Below are 14,686 nucleotides of genomic sequence, written 5' to 3'. Positions count from 1 at the left end.
CTTTGGCTATGTTGTCAGCTGAGGCACAAGGCTTAATGAGCCTTGACAGAAACCCACATGGCGGCTGCACGCAGGCACGCGCACGCAAGCTTGAGGCCACAAAAGCCTCTGGTAGCACTTTGAAAATCTCCTTACTAAAAGTCAAGCCAGCAGCGCATGCGCTGCTCTAGGCTCGACCTAAAATGGGGTCCCCTTCACTACGATTAAGACTGACACGGATGAGCATGGGGGAGTAGCGATTGTGCATGGGCAACTGGGTGGCATGAGTGTGCTGTTGGTTAATGTGTATGGGGCACACCGACGATCCGACCTTTTTTGCGGAGGTCTGGCGCCGAATTTCTGAGTTTCCTTCGGCTGAGATAATTTGGGGTGGTGATTTTAATGTTTGTCTAGATATAACCTTAGATAGGGTCAGTAGTGGGACAGGGAGGCTTAAGCAGGCAGCGGAGACACTATTAGGGATATTGGATGCTGGCCAACTACATGATGTCTGGCGACTCCAACTTCTGTGAGGCCGTGAAAGCACGTTTGTCTCCTCTGTACATGGGACCTGGTCCCACAGATTTCTGGCTTGTTTCAGAGGTAGTCTGTACCTGGACAGCGAGGGTCGGGCACATGGCTCGTACACTTTGACCACTCCCCGTGGTTCTTGAACTGCAGATACCCACGTGCGAGCGGCCACCCTTTACATGGAGACTTCAGCCTACTGGGTTAACGGACCCGGTTTTTAGACACACTATTGGGCAGAAGATTAGTAAAAAAAATTGAGAAAATGGGGATTCGGTAGAGAGCGCCAGAGTGCTGTGGGAGGCGTTCAAGGTGACTGACTACCCGTGGGGTTTGCATAGGGCAGAGGTCTTCAAACTTTTGGATGCCGAGACCCCCCCTGTCAACATTTTGAGGCGTAAGGACCCCCTCCTGACAAAAATGTCTAAACCTGTTGACTAAATTGCGTGGGATGAAAATGTAAATGAGGTTATGTGATGCCGCGTATTTTGGGATAGCATTGCTTCATTATTTTGATATTTGTTACACACAGTAACGCTGAGGAAAGATTTCACCCAATCAGTACCCATTTATAACCAAAATACAGCAATTATCATCAGAAAGATTTCAAGTCAACCTTTGTGAAGGGCCTTCCACTCTGCAGCAATACGTGCTGCCACATTAGAAGCTCACCTGGCCCTGACCGGAAGAAGCAGGGGCCCCTTAAAACCCTGGCGGTTTTGTGTAGAGTTAAGCCGTTTACCCATGCAGCTTTCCTCTCACCCCCTCCCTTCCATCCCTCTCTCCTCTCCTAACCCCGGATCCCTCTCTCACTTTGCAGGTCATTTTCTTTCACCCCTTTTTACAACTTCTGAACTCTCCCCATTCAACCTCTCACTTCACCTTTAATCACCTCTTGCCATTCTGTCCTTTCACTGCCCTCATCTCTAACAGTCTCTCACATTTATCTCATGGCCTCTCTGGCCCTGTCACCTCCCGTGCCCATCTGCACTTCTCATTCACCTCGTCTCTCCATTCAATTTTTGTCTATTTGTATCTTACACCTCTCCAGTCCCCCCATTCCTCTTTCACATCTCCCCTTTGTTCTAACAGAAGCCCTCACCTTTGGATCACACTCACTTCTTGCGTGTCCACACTTCTCTTCGGCAATTCACATTTCTCCTCATCCCTGACCTCTTCAATCAAATTCTCTCACTCCCTTGCTGTCCTCTCTCATTTTGGGTGCGGATGCAAGTTCAGAATAGGATGAATGAATGTATGATTACTGATGGGCTTGTTTGAGTGAGTTGCATATTGAGTAGTGAGGGGGACAGGTGAGTGAAGTGTCACGAGTGCAGGATGAGTAGTGTACTCGTGTGACTGCAGGTTGAGGTATAGTGTGAGCAGGACAAGTGCATTTTGAGTGCAGAGTGATCACTGTGAGTGCAGGGTGAGCAGGTGAATGGTGCAAGTGCATGGTGATCAGTGTGAGTGCATTGTGATCACTGTGAGTGCATTGTGATCGCTGTGAGTGCATTGTGATCGCTGTGAGTGCATTGTGATCGCTGTGAGTGCAGGGTGATCGCTGTGAGTGCAGGGTGATCGCTGTGAGTGCAGGGTGATCGCTGTGAGTGCAGGGTGAGCGGGTGAATGGTGCAAGTGCATGGTGATCAGTGTGAGTGCATTGTGATCACTGTGAGTGCAGGGTGAGCGGGTGAATGGTGCAAGTGCATGGTGATCAGTGTGAGTGCATTGTGATCGCTGTGAGTGCAAGGTGAGCGGGTGAATGGTGCAAGTGCATGGTGATCAGTGTGAGTGCATTGTGATCACTGAGTGCAAGGTGAGCGGGTGAATGGTGCAAGTGCATGGTGATCAGTGTGAGTGCATTGTGATCGCTGTGAGTGCAGGGTGAGCAGGTGAATGGTGCAAGTGCATGGTGATCAGTGTGAGTGCATTGAGATCACTGTGAGTGCAGGGTGAGCGGGTGAATGGTGCAAGTGCATGGTGATCAGTGTGAGTGCAGGGTGAGCGTGACAATAAAGGGCGAGAATGAGGAATGAGTTGTCTGAATGCAGGGTGCATTCCCAGACCCATGAAGTAACTCAGCATGTTATTGACGGGGCGTAGACTTTAAGATCTAAGTTAAACTATTGCGGCATTAATCGGGGATCGAGGGTGAAGGAAATAAATAATGTGCTGATCCTGCAACAAACTTCCAGTCCTATGGTTAGGGTTACCAGCAGATTATTTTGATGGCCCAGTCGGTACAAAAAAAAGCAGTCACCTAAAGAGGTATTTTCAGCGCTTATCTGTGCATACTTCCCAGGGCCGGCTTTAGGGCTGGTGGTGCCCTGTGCGACAATGTTGGTTGGTGCCCCCCCAATGACCACCCCCACCACGGATTCTCTCACTAGCACCCTTTAACAGTGACCAAGTCTCCATAACCCCACACTCTCAGATGCATTGAATTAGTTATATAGTGCCACTCATACCAGTGTAGGGTGTCCGAGCACTTTGCATCACACACACATTACACAGAGACAATCATAAGTGTGTAAATCAGTGTATAGGAAATGTTACATAAGCCAAAGGACTAAAAGTATAGGAGTCACATGTCATCCATACTGGTAGGCAGTATAGTTCAAGAGTGCTTGGTGTGGAGAAGCACAAACTCAGAGTCGAAAAAGAAACAGCATAGTTTGGGAGTTTCCTTTAATAATAAGAATTGATTTCTAGCCAAATTAACCCTTTTTGCAACATTAATCAATGGTCTAATAAGGTATTCTTTGTAGTGTGCATGCTGTTCTAGGATGAAAGTTAATAGCTCACTATTCTCTATTAGGACTTTAAGTTATAAATTGCAAGTAACAAAAGGATGTCTCTTTTGATAGCAGTAACCTGCTGATCTCTTCACATCATACGCACTCTGTAATCTACTTGGTACACGTTCTTTGCAGCAGGCATATTAACCCTCTGCACTAACTTCACCTAAGTCAAAACCTCAACTATACAACATTCTGATCTCTCTCCAGGAAGATAATTAATCACACAAGTTATCTTGACATTTATGTAAGGCCTGGTAATTGCCGGGGGAAAGAAACGCTGCAGCAGGTGCTCAAAAGCACAATAAACTTTCACACACGGCGCCCCCAGGAAGCCAACTTTGTATTCCTTTCCATGAAATGCATTCTCACACTACGGCAGTGAATGTAAAATCCAAATGTAAGGAATAGGCACAGTGGGGACCCAGGGGGTACTGGAACCAGCAAAAAAACCTAAGCCTCTGTAACCAGTTTACAAAGGTATGTTAAATGGTCTTTAAAGACCTGTGAAAAAACACGGGGGTGCCGGAGATAGGAATCCAGACACTGCCCAGCTGAGCCCCCAGCAGCTCAAGTTTCACTGCAGCAGCCCGGGCTGAGACACAGGACGGGGGGGGGGGGGAGGGCTGAAGATCTTGGGCCTGGGCAGAAGTGTGACTGGGAAGGTGCGACCCCCTTTGCATCACTCCACGGCCCCCCTGGGGGTCGCGCCCCACAGTTTGAAGACCCCTGGCATAGGGGCACAATCTGGAGCGTTACGAGATCTTCGACACAGAATACATAAACTGGGCTCTGATTTCTCTACACTGGAGCGTGAATATGAGAGAAGTCCCTCCCCGCAAACGTTAGCCGAGATAAGAGACCTTGTCACCGATCATAATGAAACGGTTGATCAGGAAGCGATGCACCGCTCCAGACGCAGTACTGCCCGCTACTACGGGGAGAGGGTTACCCAAGCCGTTTCTTGGCGCAGAAACTAGCAGCACCGCGCAGTCAAGAGTGTATTTAGGAACTCTTAGATGAGAATGGGGTTGGACACTACTCAACTCCCGAAATTAGCAATATAGTTTTTTTTTGTGTTTCAATTTTTTATTGGAATTTACAAAAGAATACATATAGTATAATAACTGTTTGCATTATCATACAATAAATGATTAAGAAAATTGTTATATATAAGCATATAATAAAACTTTCTGAATAATTAATCATATTATATAATTTAATAAATACATAAACAGATCCATGCAAAAACAAATATTTGACTTTATATTGAGGCCATAAAAGATGGAATTACGGAAGGGGGGGGGGGGGGGGGGGAGAGAGAAAGGGAAGGTAAAGAAGGGATCACAAAAGAAAACGATAAATGAAAATGTACACAAATATAAGACATAATGCTATATAAAGCTATATAAATATGTTCCTGAGAAAAGAAGACACTCTAGAAAACCAATAAGAATAGAGAAAAGATGAATATAAGGGATAATAATTTCACTTGATGTATAAATATATATATTAAAAGATACAGAATTGTATGCAAGTGTTCTGGTGAGTAGCTATTAAAAACAACAACAAATAATAGGCAGACACAATATGTATTAAGATTTATTAACCACCAATAATGAATGATAAATGAGAATGAAAAGGGATAAGAATTAAATTACTGCATAGATGGGTCATTAATATTAGCATCGGTATTTAAAGCTAGAAAAGGTGACCATACTCGAAGAAAGATCAGATTGATCCTGTATGTTGTATAGAATACGTTCGTAGGAAGCTGTTTGAATCATGGCCACAATCCATATTTCTTGTGATGGTGGTTGAGGTGACTTCCATTGCCGTAGTATACACATTTTGGCTGTAGCTAAGGCTGTGTGTAAGAGTAGCAATATAGTTTTGAAGTTTTACACCGCACTCTATGCGGCTAGGGATGCCCCATCGACTGCGAAGATAGATTCCTATCTTGAAGACGTTGCATTGGGGTGGCTTTCAAATGCACAACGGGAATATGTAATGCAGCCCTTTCATGTTGAGGACGTTAAGTTAGCTATTATGTCATTACCTACCTGTAAGGCAGCAGGTATGGACGGGCTCCCCAGTGAACTTTATAAAGCCTATGCGGAAGACCTTGCTCCTAGCTGTTTTTGCGGAGGCTTACGAGGAGGGGAGACTTCCGCCTACCCATAAAGAGGCCATGCTGGTAACCTTGTTGAAACCAGATAAGCCCGCCAATCATTGAGAATCCTATAGACATCTCTCAATCATTGATAGACACCAAGATCCTGGCAAAGATGATTGCCACTAGGCTTCAACCGCTGGTCCCTCTTCTGGTCTTGCCAGACCAGTCGGGCTTTATGTCTGCACGCTCTAGGACACAACCTGCGTACCATGTTCTCTGCGTTGCATTATTTCGACCCAGACTTTCAGGTGGTGGCAGTGCTGCTCGACGCAGCAAAAGCTTTTGACTCCCTCCAGTGGGGTTTCATGTTCACGGTTTTAACTAGAATGGGCCTTCCCCCGTTTTTTCTTCAATGGATTAGAGTGCTATACACGGAACCAGTCGCTCATGTACGTGTCAATGGCTGGGTGTCTTCGGCGTTCCCCATAGGCAGAGGCATGCGGCAGGGATGCCCCCTGTTGCCAATGCTTTTCTAGCTTGCGCTAGAGCCGCTGGCCTGTAAACTTAGACAAAGGCATGCAGCGGCGGCATTAAGTTTTCGGCAGAGACCACTTATGGTCTCCTTGTATGCCGACGATATGCTTTTATATGTCAGTGACTCTGCTACTTTTTACCAGAATTGCTATGGGAATATGTGAAATTTGAGTGGCATTCGGGCCTCGGTATTAACTGGGCAATGTCAGTGGTGTTTCCGCGGCCTGCTGGTACTAGGGAGATCGAGCTGAATTTCCTGCTGACGTAGACTCATGATCTTGTTTGGGAGGCCCTAGGACTGAAATTAACCCCATGCAATGCACTGCATGGGCTTGGAGGATGCTTGCACAAAGGGTGCAGCTGTCGTATCTATATGCCCCACTGCTGTCACTGGCCATGACAGTCCCTTGCCCCATCATCCTGGAATTCCTCATAAAGAAGAATTACTTATGAGACAATTTTGGTGGCCTGGCATGACAAAAGATGTACAACAATATGTAGGAGGATGCAAGACTTGTGCACAAGGAAAGTCGGATCGGCTAGCCCCTCAGGGGCTGTTACAACCCTTAACCACTCCTCCTCACCCATGGCACGCTGTCACCATGGATTCGATAGTGGATTTGCCCTCCAGTCAGGGATACAGTTCAATATTAGTAAAGGTGAATGCTTTCTCTAAGATCACTCACTTTGTCGCCTTAAAGGGTAACCCAAATGCCAAACAGTTAGCCATGCAGTTCAATCAGCATTTTATTAAGATTCATGGAATACCTAAGATTCGGATTACTGATCAAGGATCTCAATTCTTGTCCCATTATTGGAAGGCCTTTACTAGAAAGCTAAGCATAGAAACTACATATTCCACGAGTTTTCACCCACAAACTGATGTTCAGACGGAGAGAACCAATCCGGAATTAGAAAAATACTGATGGTTGTTTGTTAGATCAGGAAGGTGATTGGCCAGATCTCCTTTGGGCAGCTGAGTTCGCACACAACAATGCTAAAAATGCTTCCACAGGGTTTTCCCCTTTCTGTTTCAAATATGGGCGGCACCCGAACTTTTCTGTAGCATTTCAAGAGGTGGCGGTGCCTGCCGTACAAGATCTAGTTCAACATCTAACAAAAGTTCAAGAATCAGCAACTAGAAATTTGGCTCTAGCGAAAGAACGTTACAGATTAAGTGCGACTAAGAGGAGATCAGGGGCAAATTTGCAGGCGGGAGATAAGGTGAGGTTGAGTACTAAGAATCTGAGGCTCAGAGGAAGTAGAAAATTTCAGCCCCGTTTTGTAGGTCTATACTCAGTAGATCAGAAAATAAATCCAGTGACTAACAGGTTAAAACTCCCTTCGCAGGTCAAAATACATCCAGTCTTTCATGTGTCTGTTAAAAAAGGCATCATATTTTAAGGAATCACAACCTCCAAAACCATTGTTGATTGAAGGTAAGGAAGAATATATGAGGTTAAAAAGATTCTAGATTAAAAAATGGTTAGAGGAAAGACATTTGATCGATTGGAAAAGCTATGGACCAGAGGAAAGATCTTGGGAGGAGAGATCAGACGTTGATGCTCCTAGATTAATACGAGCCTTCCATCATCAGTATCCTCACAAACACAAGCCAGGAGGCGTGGCCTTGCATAGGAGTACTGTCAAGGCTCCGCGTCTGACTGCCCGTGCGGCACACTGTGTGGTGGTAATCTAACACAGTCGGATTGGGGGATGCAGATTGGGCTATGCTTTGTCCTGATTTGAACGCACCCCCTGCAGTGATCGGAGTGATCACTGCAGACACACGTTAAAGACTCAGAAGTTGCCGGTCACAGCCTTTGAAGGCACGTGGACAGCCACTCAGCAGTGAAGTGCGTTGGCAGCATTCGAAGCCGCGCACTTCAACAACAGTTTGAGAGAGGAGAGCTCAGGAATTTTCTTAGTCAGTCAAGTTCATTTGTAAATTCAGTTTTAGGGTAGCTAGCGTCTCATGTGCAACGAGTAGTTAGACAGGATATTAATATAGTTATTAAATAGGAGCAGAGTGTAAATATTGGAGAAACTTGTTCATAGTGAATAAGTTCCACTCACCTGTTCACCTCACGGAGGTCTACATCAAGGAGTAGAATCCAGTCTTTCTAACCGCAAGTACCTGAAAGAAAAAAGATAAAGTTTTAGTTATAAGAAATATTTGGAGACTGTCTGATAATTTCAATTTAGAGCATGGTCCCGGATACCTCTGTAGTTTTAAGTTCAAGGTACAAAAAGACTCATAGAAGAGAGGCTAAGCCTTAACACACGTGGTATAAGCGAATGCATTGAATAAGAGAGTAAAATAGTGTAAAAGAATAAGTTAGAGAAGCTTATTAATTTGATGTTATTTAATTGCAGTTCGCATATAAGTGTTACTCCAGAAGAAGCAACGGTGGGTGCCTAGCGGTGCAGAAGTGAACCCAGAAGTAAGGCAGTCTCTTCTCTGTCCCCTTCCCTTTTCCCCCTGCGGGGTTCATGCAAGAGCTTGTAACTAGAGGACTCGTGAGGAGGTCTGCAGGGGGTATTTGGAACTCGGATCATTCTGCTCCTGTGAGTGAACTGAGGACAATGAGTGCACAAGTAGGGCCTTGACAGATGTGGACCTAAAATACCTCAACCCTGTTGTCACAAGGCCTGTCTGAGTGGGCATTAGAAGCTGAAGACTGCCCTTGAATCAGACGGGCTTCACAGAGAAGCCAGGGATCCAATCCAATCCGATGGCTGTGGGTCTCATCGCGAAGAGACTAACACGCCACTGCACATGTGCTTTGTGGATTTCAAGGCGGCATTTGACCTCGTACCATGTGACCTCATGGGGTCTTTAAACCCCCGAAACATCAAGTTGATGATTCAGCTGGTGCAGTTTCTTGGCAATTTTAAAGGTTTGATTAGGGTAAAGGACCTCTCCAAACAGGGTCTCAGTCCGCCTTAATTCAGGAAGGGTGCCAACAGCCTGGCGCAGTTGGGCACAGTGGGCTCCTGAAGAAGGGCTGCTAGGGGCTGCATGATGCTTGAGAGAGAGGAATTCTGCACCCTCTATCCCGGGTGAGGTGGCCCAAAGATCCTACATGCTCTTTGCTTCTGTGTTCAGGAGGGTGAACTGGTTGCACTTTGCACCCTGTCACTTTGCACCCTATTAATTTTTTACTTTAATAAATACGTGTCTATGTTACGACAGGGGGAAGGGAATCTTTGAGTGTTTTAATATATGGCTTAAGCCCTCTCTACAATATCTGCCGCTATGGTCGAACGGAAGCTGCCAAGCCTGTGTTTTGATTATGTTTTTGCTTTTGTAAATGATTTACCCAACTGTGTTAAATACGGTTATGGGTCCCTGCACGTTTCATGGGCAGATATAAGACGGGGCAGGAGGAGAGCTGGGTGCATCCAGAGATTTGCTATGCACTTTATTTACAGCATAATACCTATGTGGCCATGTTCCAGGTTTATTACATCTGCTGCTGTGACGGGGGAGGTATCCATATGATGCCTTGAATATGTCAAGGCTTAAGCGCTGGGTCTACGATGTTATACGATACTCTGAATATAAGAGCTGATGATAAATGCAGCTAATCAGGGCTTGGAATGGTATAAGAACTGTTACCGGGAGGTCGACCGGTTGGTCTACAGAGGTGTAGTATTCCCTTGTTGAGGGGATGCAGTGTTCGTTTGTACGGAGCCTCAGGAAAAAGGTATGGTTGGCAAGATTAGTTTCTCGGAGCGCAAACAAGTCTTTCCTGAGGGATGAAAGTTCTAACGTTAGGATAGAGAGGTGGAGTTCAATGTTAAGGAGCGATTGAGCTAAGAGCGTGGAGGGAAACGAGGCAAGGTCGTCGGGGGAGAGTGTGGTATGTTCCACATTTGACAGGGAGAGAGGAATAGGAAGAGGACGTGGAGGGAACCCCAGTGGCGGGCAGTGAGGGGTGTTCATGATGTTAGACTGAAGAGGACTTGTGGAGTGAGCAATCATTCCCAGGGGCCTGGAAGGTGCGATGAGAGGAGGGGGTATGGGGCGAGTGAGGTGGGGTCCATCTTGTCGATGGAGGTCAAAAAGCGACCCAGGGAACTTTTCAGCATTATCAAAAATCAAACTGCTTCTGCCCCCTCGCCCCCCCCCCCAAATTGTTGGCCTCCATCGAAAGATGTGAAGAAATTGCTAACTTTTTTCTGAAAAAAATCACCAAGATTGATCAATCCTTCGCCTTATCCCTCCCACCACACTGCTCATCATCCCTCTTTGACCTCCCATCCAAGTCTCCGTTTACACCCATTTCCCTGCCTGACCCTGTTCATCTCCCGCCTGCAGACGCCCCTCCTGAACATTTCCTCACCAGCCCACAGCTAAAAAATAATGCATCTTGGCTTAGCTTTACCCCTGTTACAGAGCGTCAAGTCATCACCACGCTTAAAGCCTCCTCTCATACCTTTGACCATCTCCCTGCTATAATTACACCTTATTGGCCCAACATCATCAACTCCTCCTTGGCCACTGGGTGTGTCCCTGTTTCCCTCCAACATGGCCAAATCACTCCTATCCTCAAAAATGCCGACCCCACTGATCTTAATCTGCGTCCCAGCTCGATTCTTCCTCCTTTATCCAAGGCTCTTGAAAAATGCGCCTTGCTCCAACTGGACGAGCACATGGACTCTTTCTGTCTTTTGGACACATTACAGTCAGGCTTTAGAAAGGTCTGCAGTATTGAAACTGCTATGCTCAACATTGTTGATGACATCCATCACTCCCTTGACAAGGGGGAGGCCTCCCTTCTCATTCTTCCTGACCTCTCTGCGGCGATACTGTTAACCACTCCGCCTTACTCAACACGCTCAAAGATAATTTCGGCTTTAATGGTCTAGTCCTAAAATGGTTCACCTCCTTTCAGCATAGAACCCAACAAATTAAAATCAGCAGTTGTCTCTCTAAACCTATTCCTGTCTTCCGGGGTGTTACCCAAGGTTCTATTCTCTCTCTCTCTATTTAACCTCTTCATGGAACCCCTCACCCTCATTCTCAAGCAATCCGGTATCAACTACCACCTCTATGCTGACGATACCCAGCTTCACTACAAAATCAAATCCCGAGCTGACATTCTGCACCTCAATGATGCCCCGACTAAGATTCAACACTGGTTCCAGCACAATCACCTTAAACTCAACCCTAAAAAACCTGAAGTCATTCTCTTCGCTCCTAAATACAACCAGCTCCCCATCCAACTCTGGATCTCTGACCTTAAAGCTCTCAACTGCTCTTTGTCCACTTCTAACTCCGTTAAATCCCTTGGAATAAGTATTGACCACAACCTCAGCCTTTCTCCCCACATAAAAAATGCGGCCAAAGGTGCTCTCTTCACTCTTCTCCACCTCAAGAAAAGTAAACCCTTCATTCCTGCTGATGACTTTAAATTAGTTGTTCAATCACTAGTATTTTCTAGATTGGATTACGGTAATGACATTCTCTCTGGAACACCGAAAGCCCACTTACCCCAATCAAATCTGTCCTTAACCTCGCGGCAAGACTTATTTCTGACTGTAAGCGGTTCAACCACATCTCCCCATCCTCAAAGAACTCAAATGGCTTCCCATCGAAGGCAGATCCACAGACAAGAAAGCTTGCATTACGCATAAAGCCGTGCATCATCACACCCCATTGTATCTCTCAGACACTCCACAAAGCGGGCTGCTCTAGAGAAATGAGGAGCACAAATAATTGTGTGCTAGTACCGCCCTTGGTAAACAAGAAAGCTACCCAGTCCAGAAATGCTCCCACTATCTGGAACTCACTCCCCAAAGATCTACGTTGCAACCCCTCCTACCTCAGCTTCAAACAAGCATTGGCATAGCCAATAGATCTCGCCTTTGGAACCTTATAAGTGTTTAGCCATGCAACAGTTGCATAACTAAATACTTATAAGGTCCCAAAAGCGAGACCTATTGGCTATGCCAAGCGGGCGCGAAAGTGATCGCGCTCAAACATCAAAGCAGCCGCGAAAGTAATTGCGGTCAAGCGTGGCGTGCGCGCCCGCGCACATGCACTGTAGCTCTAGGCTGGCCTGGTAGCATTTTTTGGAGCCCTCTCAAAAAGTCTCGCCAGTTCAGCGCATGCGCTGGGTCAGGCGAGACCTAAAATGTTGACAAACCAAAAGCGAAGCGAAAGTACGTGACCAAGGAGGAATGCAGCTTTTAAGCCCCTGTATGGAGAGAGTGGCGCGCTGCATAAATGCCCTATAGCATATCATACATATTAGCCGTATTTTTTTTCATATTTCAATATGTTTTGGTCATGTGCATACCGGCAAACACCGGGTGAAATTAAGCCCCTGAATGAAGAAGAGTGGCGCACCGCACAACTGCCCTATAGCATACCACGAGCACCTTCTGTTGAAAGAACTTTGAGAGGGAAATTTGAGGCATTCTTCAAGCTCATTTTTGCGCTCAGGACAACATTTTCATTACTGCTGTTGTAAACCGTGGCACACAGCTCTACTGTGTATTACTATTTAATAAGCTTGGACAAAAACAGTGACGAAAAAGGTTATTTGGGGAATGCTTTCAATTACAACAAGCATTTCAAAGAAAAGCTGGGCGGAAATCATTTAGTAACAGGATATTAGGTTAACCAAGGGCGGCAGCATCTGGAAAGGCCATAAATTTCATTAGCGGATAACAACCAACAGTGAAGGGAAAGCACGTGACCAACGAGGAATGCGGCTATTTAGCCCCTGTATGGAGAGAGCGGCTCGCTGCACAACTGCCCTATAGCAACAAGCATTTGCAATGCAATAGGTCTCGCATTTACACGAGTTTGAGCTATTGGCATTGTAAATGACAATGCCTTTTATTTAGGTTTGGTTTTTACAACATAAATAAAAGGCATTGTCATTTACAATACCAACAGCTCAAAATCGCGTAAATGCGAGAACTACTGCATTGCAAATGCTTGTTTTACCTCGCTGCCATGCATGATGCCAAACGCAAAGCGGCAGGCACCACACCAGGTCTTTAAAGAAGATTCAGACCTGTGTTATGCAATACTAACTCTGCTCTATCAAACCTGCCTAACGTCCACGCAATTCCCAGAGAGCTGGAGGGGTTCGATCTTAATTCCCATATACACGAAGGGCGACAAAAGGGATCCATCCACTCACCGCCTCATTGTCCTCCAGGACATTTAAGCCCAGGCTTACGCCTCTGTTCTATTGAAAGACCTGGAACAGTGGGCAAAAGTGAATGACATAATTCCACTCAGTCAAATGGGCTTCAGGGCAGACTTTCACACTGGATAACATTGTGTCCCTTTCCTATTTAATACACCGGGCAACGAACAACAAAAAACTCCCACTCGGTCTGTTTTGTGGATTACTCAGCCACCTTTGACCTCATTGAGAAAAACGGCCTATGAAGGAAGCTTAGAGATTTGGGCATACCAAACAAACTTCTCCAGGCCATTATATCCCTATACACTTCTACATGGGTGCAGGTCAAGTAAACACCGACAGCGGTCACAAGGAAAATCCAGACAGATAATGACCTTAAGCAAGGTTTTGTGCTTGCGCCCCCTGTTAATCTCTTTTTTGCAGACATGGGCGCAGCACTGAAACAAGTGAGCCTTATCCTGCCCAAAATTGGAAACATTAAGGTCTCAGTGCTCCAATACGCCAATCACGTAATTCTTTTGCATCACACTAAAGTAGGCTTACAGAAGGCCCTCAATGCCTTGCACAAGTACAACCTGTATAATAAAATGGTGGCAAATGGCTCCAAGACCAAAGTACTAGCCTTCTGTAATTCAACCAAAAAAACTAATTGCACATGGACCTTGGGTCCATTAACAATCAGAACAGCCGATGCCTATAACCACCTGTGTGTCTGTGCATCAACCAAAGGCGGTACCAAAAAGCACCTGATGCACACTGTGTCAAAGGCGGAATCAATAATAATCATGTGCAAATGAAACAATCCCCTGGAAAGCCCTTCTACCGCCCCAAAAAGATGAGTCCTAGCAGCTACCCTCCTACCAACGATCAAGTACAGCCACAAACCGGGGCCAACTAGTAAACATCATGGATAAGAATCAGCTCAAGGCATACAAAATGGTTTTCAGACTACCATCATATCTACGGAGCTCCTTCATAAGGCTTGAATGTGGTCTGGAGGGCCAAACATGGGCAAGCATGGCGTCCTTTGTAAACAACTACTACAGGGTAAAAAAAAAGCCCCACCTAACACCATGAAACTGTTCTCCAGAACACCTTCACCCAAGAACCCATGGTCATTACAGCTTCAAATAACAATTGCCACCCTTCAAATCAATCAGACGGTATTAAACAGTTTACAGCGTTCTTGAGCCAATGTTAAAGCAAAGCTGAAAAAACAAACAAATATTGTCAATGGCAAGAGATATGGGGAAACCTAGTAAATCAATGTTACTATCAGTGGTGGGGCAATCGTATGCCAATGCTCAGCCAGACTGACTCAGACCCCAACCTTATCTTAGCTGTGCACTTCTGAAAGCATGCCATAAATCAATAATGTTTGCAAGCCTTATGGGACTGCAATCTAAAAAGGTAAACCCCAGGTGGCAGTCACTCACTAAAACGTCAAACTGCAGACTTTGTGATTCCATGTGTGAATCTTTTAATCCTTTATTATGCGGTTACCTTGCACTCTTCAAACCACAGAAAACACTATTAAAACCACTACTTTTTGCCTA

At 45.7% G+C, this 14,686-nt stretch overlaps 1 protein-coding gene across 1 annotated transcript in view; it reads right to left on the bottom strand.

Moving 5' to 3' along the window:
- Positions 1-14,686, bottom strand: part of LOC146839260 (uncharacterized) — a 183,851-nt gene that overhangs the window by 161,927 nt on the left and 7,238 nt on the right. The window contains 1 exon segment of the mRNA XM_085651305.1: positions 8,035-8,095. The gene's annotated coding sequence lies outside the window, so the exon portion shown is untranslated.

Source organism: Triturus cristatus, chromosome 4_1 (assembly GCF_964204655.1).
Source record: "Triturus cristatus chromosome 4_1, aTriCri1.1, whole genome shotgun sequence".
NCBI lineage: Eukaryota > Metazoa > Chordata > Amphibia > Caudata > Salamandridae > Triturus > Triturus cristatus.
Note: the sequence above shows the minus strand (reverse complement) of the source record. Positions and strands in the feature narration are given on the sequence as shown.